Source organism: Oryx dammah, unplaced genomic scaffold (assembly GCF_014754425.2).
Source record: "Oryx dammah isolate SB20612 unplaced genomic scaffold, SCBI_Odam_1.1 HiC_scaffold_26, whole genome shotgun sequence".
Classification (NCBI taxonomy): domain Eukaryota; kingdom Metazoa; phylum Chordata; class Mammalia; order Artiodactyla; family Bovidae; genus Oryx; species Oryx dammah.
The window spans coordinates 43112674-43124790 of NW_024070210.1; the positions used below are offsets into that span (position 1 = coordinate 43112674).

General features: G+C 36.7%; 1 pseudogene; it reads left to right on the forward strand.

The window, feature by feature from the left end:
* The window catches only part of LOC120853640, a 50877-nt pseudogene continuing 38760 nt past the window's right edge, over positions 1-12117 (forward strand).

The window sequence follows — 12117 nt, forward strand, 5'->3', positions numbered from 1 at the left end:
ATGACTGTTAAAGGATTTGGAGTATACCTCTGTTACACAGTTAAGTACCTTGGAAGTGTCAGGTAGGATTAAAGTTATGTTGGATAACTTTCAGTCAATATTTTTCTTCTCTAGATTAATATGTATAAAAACTCATTATGGAAAACAAATATCATTAATTAAAGATTGTTTTAATTTCTAAATATATTGAATTAATGAAATTTATTTCCTAATGATAAAAGACAGAATGCTATTGGTCGTCAGAATCTTTCTGTGTTCTAGGAAATGGACAGGAACTATAGGCCCCATTTTACAAATCTGCTAGATGAAGCAAAGGAGGAGGAGCTAACTCTGTCTCCTACCCTAGTTCCCTAGAGATCATTCATACAACCTATAATTTCCTGGTACTTCCACAGTGTTTCTTACTCAGAGGACATTGATGAAATTTTGGTCATGAGCCCCAGAGACTTCCTTGGGCAATCTAGATCACTGCTATAGTATAGAGCAATGATTCTCAGGGCTTCCCTGTGGCTCAGATGGTAAAGAATCTCCCTGCAATGTAGGAGACCTGGGTTGGATCTCTGGGTCAGGAAGATCCCCTGGAGAAGGAAATGGCAATTCACTCCAGTATTCTTGCCTGGAGATTTCCATGGGGCTGCAAACAGTCTGACACAACTGAGCGAGTAACACACACACAGTGATTCTCAATCTTGATTATTTTTATCAGAATCACACAGGAGAGCCTTAAAAGATACTGATGTCTGAGTCCCACAACTCCCCTTAACCCATGCAGATCTTATATTTAATTGGTCTGGATGTAGTCTGTGTATCATAATTTTTAAAACTCCTCAGGTGGTTCTAATATGAATATAAGGTTGAGAAGCTTTGGCTTATTCGATGATTTTAAAACATGGCCTCTTGAACACTTGAGGCAGTATCAACTTGAACACAGTATCAACACTACCTGGGAACTGTGAGAAATGTGAATTCATCCAGACCTGCAGAATCAGAAACTCAGAGAAGGGCCTGGCAATGCGTATTTTAATAAGCACCCTAAGCAATTCTGATGTATGTTGAAGTTTGAGAACTGTTGGTTATAGAGCAACACCCCTTACAGCTGCCTGAAAATTAGAATCAGATGTAAAATAAAAAAGCAAACCCTGTTCTCCAATACTAATCAAACTGAAAGAAATAAATAGACACATCCACGATTATTGTTAAAGATTTCAACTCTTCTCTCTCAATAATTGAAAGAAAGAGTAGGCAGAAAATCAGTAAATACAGAAGACTTGGTCAACAATATCAACCAACTTGACCTAATTGGCATTTATAGAACCCAACATATGCATAATACATATGATTTTCAAGTCTACATCGGACCATTTGGTCATAAAACAAATCTCAATAAAGTTCCAAATAATCCAAGTGTGTTCTTTGCCTACACAGAATTAGATTAGAAATTAATAACAGAAAGATACCGTGAAGATTTTCAAATAATCAGAAAATAACCACACTTTTCTAAATTATCCATGAGCCAAAGGAGAAATCACAAGGAATTAAGAAAATATTTTGAACTAAAGGAAAATGTAAACATAACATGCCAAAAGTTGTGGGGGCGCTTAAAAGAAATTTGTAGCACTTATAATAGAATGGTATAAACATTTAAAATCAATAGTCTAAACTTCTATTTCAATAAACTAGAAAAGAAGAGCAAATTAAATCCAAGGTGAGCAGAAGAAAGGAAATTAAAATATCTCAGCAGAAATCAACAAAATAGTAAACAAACAAACAGACAAACAAAAAGTGGGATAATTAGTGAAGCCAAAAGACTGGCTTTTTGAGAAAACTGATGAGTTGCAAAAACTAAAATATGGCAGATCCAAATTGTCAGGAATGATAAAAGGGATATTACTAATGATCCTAAAGACATTAAAAGGATAACATGTAAATATTATGAACAACTTTATACCAGTCAGTTTGACCACCTAAGTGAAATGGGGAAACTTTGAAAAACAAACTACTCAAAAAGAAATAGATCTTTTTAAAAATTTGAATTTGTCATCAAAAGCCCTCCCACAAAGAAAACTTCAGGCTCATGTGGCTTCAAGAGTGAACTTTACCAAACATTTGAGGAATAAATAATATCAATTCTGTGCAAACACTTTAAAAAACTTGAAGAGAGGGTAATACTTCCCAATTCATATTTTGAATCGAGCATACCCTAATACCAAAACACAAGCACGTACATCAATGAGAGGGAATAGAGTCCATAATTAGACCTACACATATATGGCTAACTGATTTTTTACAAAGGTGCTAAGGCACTTCTGTGGGAGTAAGGATAATCTTTTCAACAAACAACTGGTATTAGAAAAATTTAGTATCCATGCCTCCTAAAACAAAACTCCCCCCAAAATGAAGCTTAGTTTTTAACTCATGACATGTTCTAAATTTAACTTGAAATACATCATAGACCTAAATGCAAAAGACTAAAACCAAAAAATTTCCAAGAGAAAATCTTTTTCTCTGGTACCTTTTGTTAGGCAAAGATTTTTAAAATAAAACAAAACCCTAGAAACTATAAAAGATAAAAAATTGATAAATTAGACTTTATCAGAATGAAAATTTTCTTCTCTTTGAAAGATAATGTTAACAGAAGTTAAGGCTACCCACAGACTAGGGGGAAATATTTGTAAGACATATCCAACAAAGGGCATATCCAGGATATATAAGAAGTTCTCATATCTCAAAAATTAGAACTCAAAAAGCCCAACTGAAAAATGAAGAAAATATTTGAACAGTTTGCCAAAGAAAGAAAAATATGCTTGTATAAGCAAATAAGAACATGAAAAGATGCTCAACATCATTAGTTATTAGAGAAATACAAATTTTAAAAAGTAAATACCTACTAGAATGGCAAAAATTTAAAAATTGACCATTCGAGGTATTGGCAATGATATGGAGAAAACAGAACTCTCATACACTGCTAATGGGAATGTAATATGGTACAGTGACTTTGGAAAACTGAAAGTTTCTTACAAAGTTAAACATATACCTACTGTACGATCCAGCCATTTCATTCCTAGATGTTTACACAAGAAAGCATTCAGTTCAGTTCAGCTACTCAGTTGTGTCCGACTCTTTGTGACCCCATGAATCGCAGCACGCCAGGCCTCCCTGACCATCCCCAACTCCCGGAGTCCACTCAAACTCATGTCCATCGAGTCAGTGATGCCATCCAGCCATGTCATTCTCTGTTGTCCCCTTCTCCTCCTGCCCTCAATCCCTCCCAGCATCAGAGTCTTTTCCAATGAGAACTCTTCACATGAGGTAGCCAAAGTATTGGAGTTTCAGCTTTACCATCAGTCCTTCCAACGAACCCCCAGGACTGATCTCCTTTAGGATGGACTGGTTGGACCTCCTTGAAGTCCAAGGGACTCTCAAGAGTCTTCTCCAACACCACAGTTCAAAAGCATCAATTCTTCGGTGCTCAGCCTTCTTCACAGTCCAACTCTCACATCCATACATGACCACTGGAAAAACCATAGCCTTGACTAGACGGACCTTTGTTGGCAAAGTAATGTCTCTGCTTTTGAATATGCTATCTAGGTTGGTCATAACTTTCCTTCCAAGGAGTAAGCGTCTTTTAATTTCATGGCTGCAATCACCATCCGCAGTGATTTTGGAGCCCTGAAAAATAAAGTCTGCCACTGTTTCCACTGTTTCCCCATCTAGTTCTCATGAAGTGATGGGACCAGATGCCGTGATCTTCGTTTTCTGAATGTTGAGCTTTAAGCCAACTTTTTCACTCTCCTCTTTCACTTTCATCAAGAGGCTCTTTATTTCTTCTTCACTTTCTGCCATAAGGGTGGTGTATCTGAGGTTATTGATATTTCTCCCGGCAATCTTGATTCCAGCTTGTGCTTCTTCCACTAACAGTGTGCAACTCTTCCAATTTCTCCACACTTGTTAGCTTTTGGGTTTTTTTGATAATGGCCATCCTAATAGATATAAAAGATGGTACATCATTGTGGTTTTGATTTGTATCTGCCTGATGGCCAATGATATTGAGCATCTTGTCATACACTGGTTGGGCACTTGTATGTCCTCTTTGGAGAAATGTCTGTTCAAGTTCTTTGCCCATTTTAACTATATAGAGTTTTAAAAGTCCTTTATACATTTTGGAGATTAATGCTTTATCAGATACATAGTTTGCAAATATTTTCTCCCATCCCATAAGTTTCTTTTCACCGTGTTGTTTGTTTCCTTTGCTGTGCAGACATTTTTTAGTTTGATATAGTCCCACTTGTTTGTTTTTGTTCCTTATGCTTTTGATGTCATATACATAAAATCATTACCAGGCCCCCACTCTTGTGAAGATTTCCCTGTATGTTTTCTTCTAAGAGTTTTAGTTTCAGCTCTTATTCTTGTCTTTAACTCATTTTGAATTTATTTTTGTGCTTATCAGTCTTTTGATAGGAGTAATCAAATTACCACTTCAGCTCAATAATTATCTCATCCATAGATTTTAAAACTGTTCAGTTTCCTGGTGGTGTTTTTTTGTAGTTACTATATGGCTTTGGTTAAACAGTTTGCTCTTCTAATACCTGTTTATGAGGTCTTTATCCTTGAGCAGAACATGTGATTTGAATGCTTCCTGGGTCACAGGAGGTGACTAGGAGCTGAGACGCAAGCTGTCAGCTATGGTTTCATCCCTAGATCTTCTGTTTACCTGTTCAACATGTACTTATTACTCTTCTTGACAGAGCTGCCTCCCAGTTGGAATTTTATCAGTAAGTGAAACGTGGTAGACACTTCCTACTGTGAGGTAAATTGACATATTAATTTGAATCTTGGGGCATGAGAAGTAGTTAACAGATGGAAATATTCTAAGAAAGAATTCATGAAGCTCACAATTTTGAGGGAGCATGTGAACAAGGTGAGAAACTAAAATTCAGGCTCTGGTCACCTTCTCTTAGGAAATCTTTGTAAGCTGTCAGCAAGGGAACTTTGTTTTGTTTTGTTTTCTCCCCTGCCACACTGCATAGCATGTGGGATCTTAGTTCTCTGACCGGGGGTGGAACCCAAACCGCTGCACTGGAAGCGCAGAGTCTTAACCACTGCACCGCTCAGGAAGTCCCAGCAAGGGAACTTCTTGAATGTAATACCACGCAAAGTTTCATAATAATCTCTTATAAAAACTATTTTTAATTATCTTTTTAAAGCTCATATTTACTTCCATGTTAGGTACTTTGTATATATTATTTCATTTAATTCATATGAAGCAATTTTATGAGGTAAATTATTGTCCCCATTTTGCAGATGAGGAAATTTAGACATCAAATTATGCATATGAGATCTTCCAGCAAGATATGGAGCAAGAATTTAAACCCAATCAGATAGGATTCTGGAAAGAGGGCAGAATAGGAAGCACCAGGAATCTGCCAGTTGGATTCCCATGTATATTATCATAGGTTCTCAATAAATGTTTCCTAAATTAATAAAATTTGAGAATAATTAACAGCCTATATTGTGGTTTATGAATATTTTTTGGTTCAACTAAATTACTTCTTAAGCATCTTCTAAATCTTAAAGAAATCTAGTCTTTTAAGAAATAGCTGGATCTAATTTTTCAAACAAAATCAGTTCTTTGGATTCTGAATTGCCTGGGAAAATCTAAGAGTCTCCTCACTGCTGGAACCAAGGAGGAAGAAACTTAAATTACAGATTCAATATTAAGACAAATCATTTTGCTCATTAAGACTTATTAAATCTCAGAAATATCTTTTCAATTGTACAACTTTCTGAACAGTTTAAATTTACAAGTGAGTCCCTGATAATAGCTTGATTTCTTTTTCCTTCCAGAACATATTTCTACACTAAAAATGAAAAGATAACCTGATACACACATAAGATACCCTTAAAGGTATATATATATATATATATCTTTAAGATTATAAAATTGTATATAATATATTATTATTATATATTATTTATTCATATAAAAGAATCGTTTTATAAACTAGGGTTTTATTGTTCTTGGTGTTGAGGCGTAACAAGGGGTGCTATTGTCTGTATAAATCAGTGTGACTGAGAGGAGTAGTGATTGATTTTAGATGTTTCTGGGAAAAGTAAAGACCAGCTCATTTCCAAGCTTCCCAGGCAGAGCAGATTGACTCACATGTTGCTAAAATCCCTCTCTGGCTCCACATGAATTAATTGATGTGGTATTCTTGCTTGGAAACTACAGTATTATCTGTTGACATGTTGAGACTACTCTGGGCTTTTAAAACTGAAGATTTTTATTTACGGGAGCCTCCAGATTAAGAACCTATCACCCTCAGATGCTCTTTGATGCACAAGGATACTATCAAGCCTCTAAGTATCATACATTATACAACAGAGTACTTCCCACATGACCTTTCCGGCTCCATTTTGCTGGGATTCTATGAACTATTACCTGCTCAGAAGAAACCAGACTCAGGACTTCTTGTCTAATAGTGCAATTCAACAACAAAACTGTAATGAGCCTCTATTATGGGCAAGATGAATAAGGGATACTTTTGGTCATAAACCAGTGTCCTCCCCACTGCCAGATAAAAGATGATACAAATTCACACACACAAAAATTAACATCTTAAGTCAATGTTTTATCATTTGTCTGAGTTAGCAGGAAACTAGCAGGAAACACATTACATTCATCCCAATGTGTAGGCTGACCTCCATAAGTCATATGCTTAAAATGCAAGGTATATAATTATATTTTCTCATTGACAAGCCTTGACAGTATTGAGCTTTTCCCCCATCTTTTCTTGTTTTTCATTAACCTATACCTGGCATTCTGCGTCAGGTGTGCGTGCCAGAGATTGTGATGATAAGGCTGTGTGATATCCACAGCCCAGTATGGGCATTACTGTGCAACCCCATCAGCAGTTGCAGCCGGTCATTTCCAGCCACTTGGATCAGCTGAGATGAGAACATCAATTTAAATGAAAGTGTATTTAGGGTGGTGACCCATTGTCATGAGACACAGACTTAAGGCCGGGAGTTTAAAATTCAATAATGAAAAGGTGGAGCACAGGAAATAGGAAAGAATGAGAGAAACATTTTACAACTTATGAAGACAAAGAGCTCTCTACATCTATAAATTAATGTTTTCTTCAAGTATAGTACAGTTCTTCTGTGTATTCTTGCCACCTCTTCTTAATATCTTCTGCTTCTGTTAGGTCCATACCATTTCTGTCCTTACTGAGCCCGTCTTCACATGAAATGTTCTAGCCTTGCTGCTGCTGCTGCTAAGTCGCTTCAGTCGTATGCGACTCTGTGCGACCCCATAGACAGCAGCCCACCAGGCTCCCCTGTCCCTGGGATTCTCCAGACAAGAACACTGGAGTGGGTTGCCATTTGCTTCTCCAAAGCGTGAAACTGAAAAGTGAAAGTGAAGTCGCTCAGCCGTGTCAGAGTCTTCGAAACCCCATGGACTATAGCCTACCAGGCTCCTCTGTCCATGGGAGTTTCCAGGCAAGAGTACTGGAGTGGGGTGCCATTGCCTTCTCCTCTAGCCTTAGGTCTTATCATATCCCTGATCATACTGAACTTTCTTTTCTTTATCTCTTGGCCTTTGAACATTCTGTTCTCTTTTCCAGGAATGGCTGTTTCCAACCACCTATGCCTTAACCTGGAAAACACCCACTCCTGTCTCAGTTTGGAAGATTCCTCCTCTAGAAAACAACCACCTCCCTCTAAACTACTAATTAGTTTATTCTTCTCCATTGCCAGTTTACTCAAATGTGTCCCCAGGAGACTGTCAGACAGAGGCTGTCTTATTCTCTGTGAATTCTATCTCTGGTGCTTACTGCAGAGTGGGCACAGGTTTGACTGAATATATTATTTTTTATAATCTAATAGGTAATTTCATCCAGTAATAGCCACTAACCATTTTAAGACCTAGTAAACTTTCATAAAAACAGGATATGATCTGGTTATTTTGTGACTTCTCCTCAGTTGTAGTGAATACAGAAATTGAATATGCACATTTTCAAAAGGAAAATATGTTTCTTTTCAAATATCACTGTTGAAACACAAAATTCTATAAGCCCTGCTGTTACAGTGGTATTTTATACTTGCTGGTTAGAGAACTGGAACTTTTGTTAGTCTAGATTCAAAACATGTCTGCAGTACTCTCATGCCTCCATGTCCTGTGGTAAAAGAGGTGTGTTGAAGGATTGTCAGTTTTACCACTGAATCTCTGTACTTTTTTCTGGATGATGGGCTGGTTTCTCCAAATCCTCTGGCATAGGGCTGGTCTTCAACTTTGGAGGGAATAACCCAAGTGGAAGGTGGATGTGAATTGGGCTTCCTTGATGATAAGAACCACTCAGCGTATTTGTAAAAATATAAATTCACAATGTAAATTGGTGCAATCACTGTGGAAAACAGTATGAAGTTTCCTTAAAAAACTAAAAGTAGAGCTATTATATGATCCACTCATGGGCATATATTCAGAAAAAAATGAAAACACTATTTTGAAAAGATACATGTACCCCAATGTTCATGGCAACGCTGTTTATGATAACTAAGATATGGAAGCAACCCAAATGCTCATCAACAGATGACTGGATTAAAACATACACACTATTTATCTATCTATAACAAAATATTATGCTTAGTGAAATAAGTCAGAGAAAGACAAATACTATATGATATCATTCACATGTGGAATCTGAAAATAAAAACAAATGAATGCATATGCAAACCAGAAACAGATTCATGGACACAGGGGAAAAAACATATAATTATCAAAGGGGAGAGGGAAGAGGGGAAGAGACAAATTAGGAGTATAGGATGAACAGAGACAAACAATTACATATAAAATAATCAACAAAGATATGTTGTTATAGCACAGGGAATTAGACCCATTATCTTATAGTAAACTATAGTGGATTATAATCTGCAAAAATACTGAATCACTATGCTATACATCTGAAACTAACAAAACCATGCTTCAATTAAAAAAAAATTAAATTCCCAATTCCCATCCATAGCCTCTTAATCAAAATCTCCAGGGGAGGGGATTGCCTAGGTTTTAGTCTGGTTTTAAGAGCCCCATGTGATCAAGAGCAAAGTGTAGGAAATGCTGTTTGAGAAATTCTAAGTGTTTTAAAACAGGGGTATAATTTAATGATGTGTTGGGGCTGGCTTGAATTGTAGGCTGATTGACCATATCTCTTCCTGGATTCATGTTGGGTAACCAACTCTTCTTGGTAAATTGAAATTGGTCATAGTAGGTGTATTTATACTACAGAGATTGGCAAATGCTACAAATCAGGGCATTTCCCCCTGCAAAGAGCCAGTTGCAAATATTTATGAGCATACCATGGACTACAGAAGTGAACAAAAAAATGAAAATTCTTGCCCTCATGGAACTCATATTCTAACTGGGGAGACAGACAAAATAAGTAAGTGAACTATGTTACAAGTATATTTTAGGAGATAAACACTAAAGAGACAAAGTTGCAGAAAGAGACTAAGGAGTCTGGGTGGTGGTGGGCATTGCAATTCTGAATAAAGTGATCAAGAAGGTCCTCACTGAGAACATAATATTTTAGCATTAATTTGAAGGATGGGAGGGAGTAAGCCACACATATAGCTAAGAAAAGAGTGGTCTAGACAGAAAGAAGTATCAGTGGAAAGGCCCTGAAACAGCAGTGCTGCAAGGAGCCAGTAGGGCCGGAGCTAAGTATGGAAGGAGAAGAGTCCTAGGAGCTGAGATCCTAGAGGAATGGATGAAGAAGCAGGGGAGGGGAGAAGGCTAGACCATGAAGGGTCTAGAAGGCCATGTCAAGACTTGAGAGAAATTAATAGAAGCAACTGCAGTTTTTTACAGGGTTAGAATATGGTTTATCAAATGTTAACTTGTTAGATTCCCTGCTGAATTCAAAGGTGACTTCCAAATTGCTTTCATTCAGCTGCTTTAACCTGTAGACTTTCCTTGGTAGCTGCTAGTTATAGATGGCTACTTAAATTAATTAAAACATAAATCATTAATTTAAATCTATTAAGTTAAATAAAATTAATATAAATTATTTAAAATAAAATAAACTAGTAATTTACTTCCTTAGTTGCAGTGGCCAAATTTCAAGTGTGCCACAGGCACAAATGGCTAACAGTTGTCATGTAGGACAACACAGATGTAGAAGATGGCCATCACTGCCGAAGTTTCTGCTGGATGGAGCTGCTCTAGGCAGTGACCAAGGTGGGGTTAACTATAGGCTGGGTCCTGGTTCTTAGCCTTTTCATGGATGGTGCATTTTTTAAAACTAGAAATATAGTTGACATACAATGTTATGTTAGTTTCAGGTGTATTACATAATGATTTGACATTTGTATATATTAGGAAATGATTACCATGTAATCTAGTAACTATCTGCCCCCATATAAAGTGATTATAATATTATTGGCCACATCCCTTATGTTGTATGTTACATTTGTTATGTAACTAGAGGTTTGCACTTCTTAATCTCTCACCTATTTTAACCAGTACTCACCTGATTCTGCTGGAAATCACCCATTTGTTCTCTGTATCTATAAATCTGTTTTCATTTTATTTTATTTGTTTGCTATCCTCTAGATCCATCCATGTTGTTGTAAATGACAAAATTTCTCATGACTGAGTAGTATTTCTGTGTGTGTGCGTGTATGTATGTACATACATATGTACCCCAATTTCTTTGTCCGTTCATCTGTTGATAGACACTTAGGTTGCTTCTGTATGCTGGCTACTGTAAATAATACTGCAGTGAACACTAGAATGCATGTATCTCTTTTGAATTAGTGTTTCTGGGTAAATACTCAGAAATGAAATTTCTGAATCATATGGTGGTTCTATTTTAAATTTTTGGGGAAACTCCCAACTGTTTTCCAATTGTAGCAATTTATAATCCTACCAACAGAAGGTTCTCTTTTGTCTACATTCTCACAAACACTTGTTATTTCTTGTCTTTTTGATGATAGTCATTCTAACAGGTATGAGGTGATATCACATTGTGGTTTTGATTTGTGTTTCCCTAATGATTAGTGGTGTCAAGCATTTTTCCTATGTGTGTTGACCATCTCTAAGTCTTCTTTGGAAAACATTTATTAATGTCCTCTGCCCATTTTTTGTTTTTTAATTAATTATTAATTTTTGAGGCCTTGATGCATGACTTGTGAAATCTTCATTCCTTAACAGGGATAGAACCCAGTCCCTTGGCAGTGAAAGCGCCGAGTCTTAACCATTGGATCATCAGGGAATTCCCTCACTCAGTTTAAGAGTTGTTTGTTGTTTTGATGTTGAATTGTATGAATTTTTTGTGTATTTTGGATATTAACTGCTCATCAGATATATTATTTGTAAATATCTTTTCCCATTCAGTAGGCTGCCTATCTGTTTTATTGATAGTTTCCTTCATTGTGCAATAGCTTTTTTAGTTTGATATAGTTCCATTTGTTTATTTTGACTTTTGTTTCCCTTGACTGAGAAGACATATCCAAAAACATATTGCTAAGACTGATGTCAAAGAGCGTATTACCTATGTTTTATTCCTTTGTTATAGATTAATTTACCATAAGTGTGTGGGGTTATTTCTCGACTCTTCTGTTTCACTGATCAATGTGTTTATTTTTTTGTCAGTGTCAGATTGTATTGATTGCTGTAGCTTTGTACTATGGGCTTTCCTGACGGTTCAGCAGTAAAGAATCTGCCTGCCAGTGCTGGAGATGCGAGTTTGATTCCTGGGTCGGGAAGATCCCCTGGAGGAGGAAATGGCAACCCACTCCAGTATTCTTGCCTGAAAAATCCCATGGACAGAGGAGCCTGGTGGCCTACAGTCCAAAGGGTTGCAAAGAGTCAGACGCGACTGAGCACGCACGAGCACACACAGCTTTGTACTGCAGTTTGAAATCAAGGTGCATGATACCTCTTGCTTTGTTCTTCTTTCTCAAGATTGTTTTGACTCTTCACGGTCTTTTGTGTTACAAATTTTACAATTACTTGTTTTAGTTCTGCAAAAAATGCCAGTGGCGTTTTGATAGGAATTGCATTGAATCTGTATATTGCCTTAGTTGGTTTAGTTATTTTAAAAATATTAACTCTTCTAA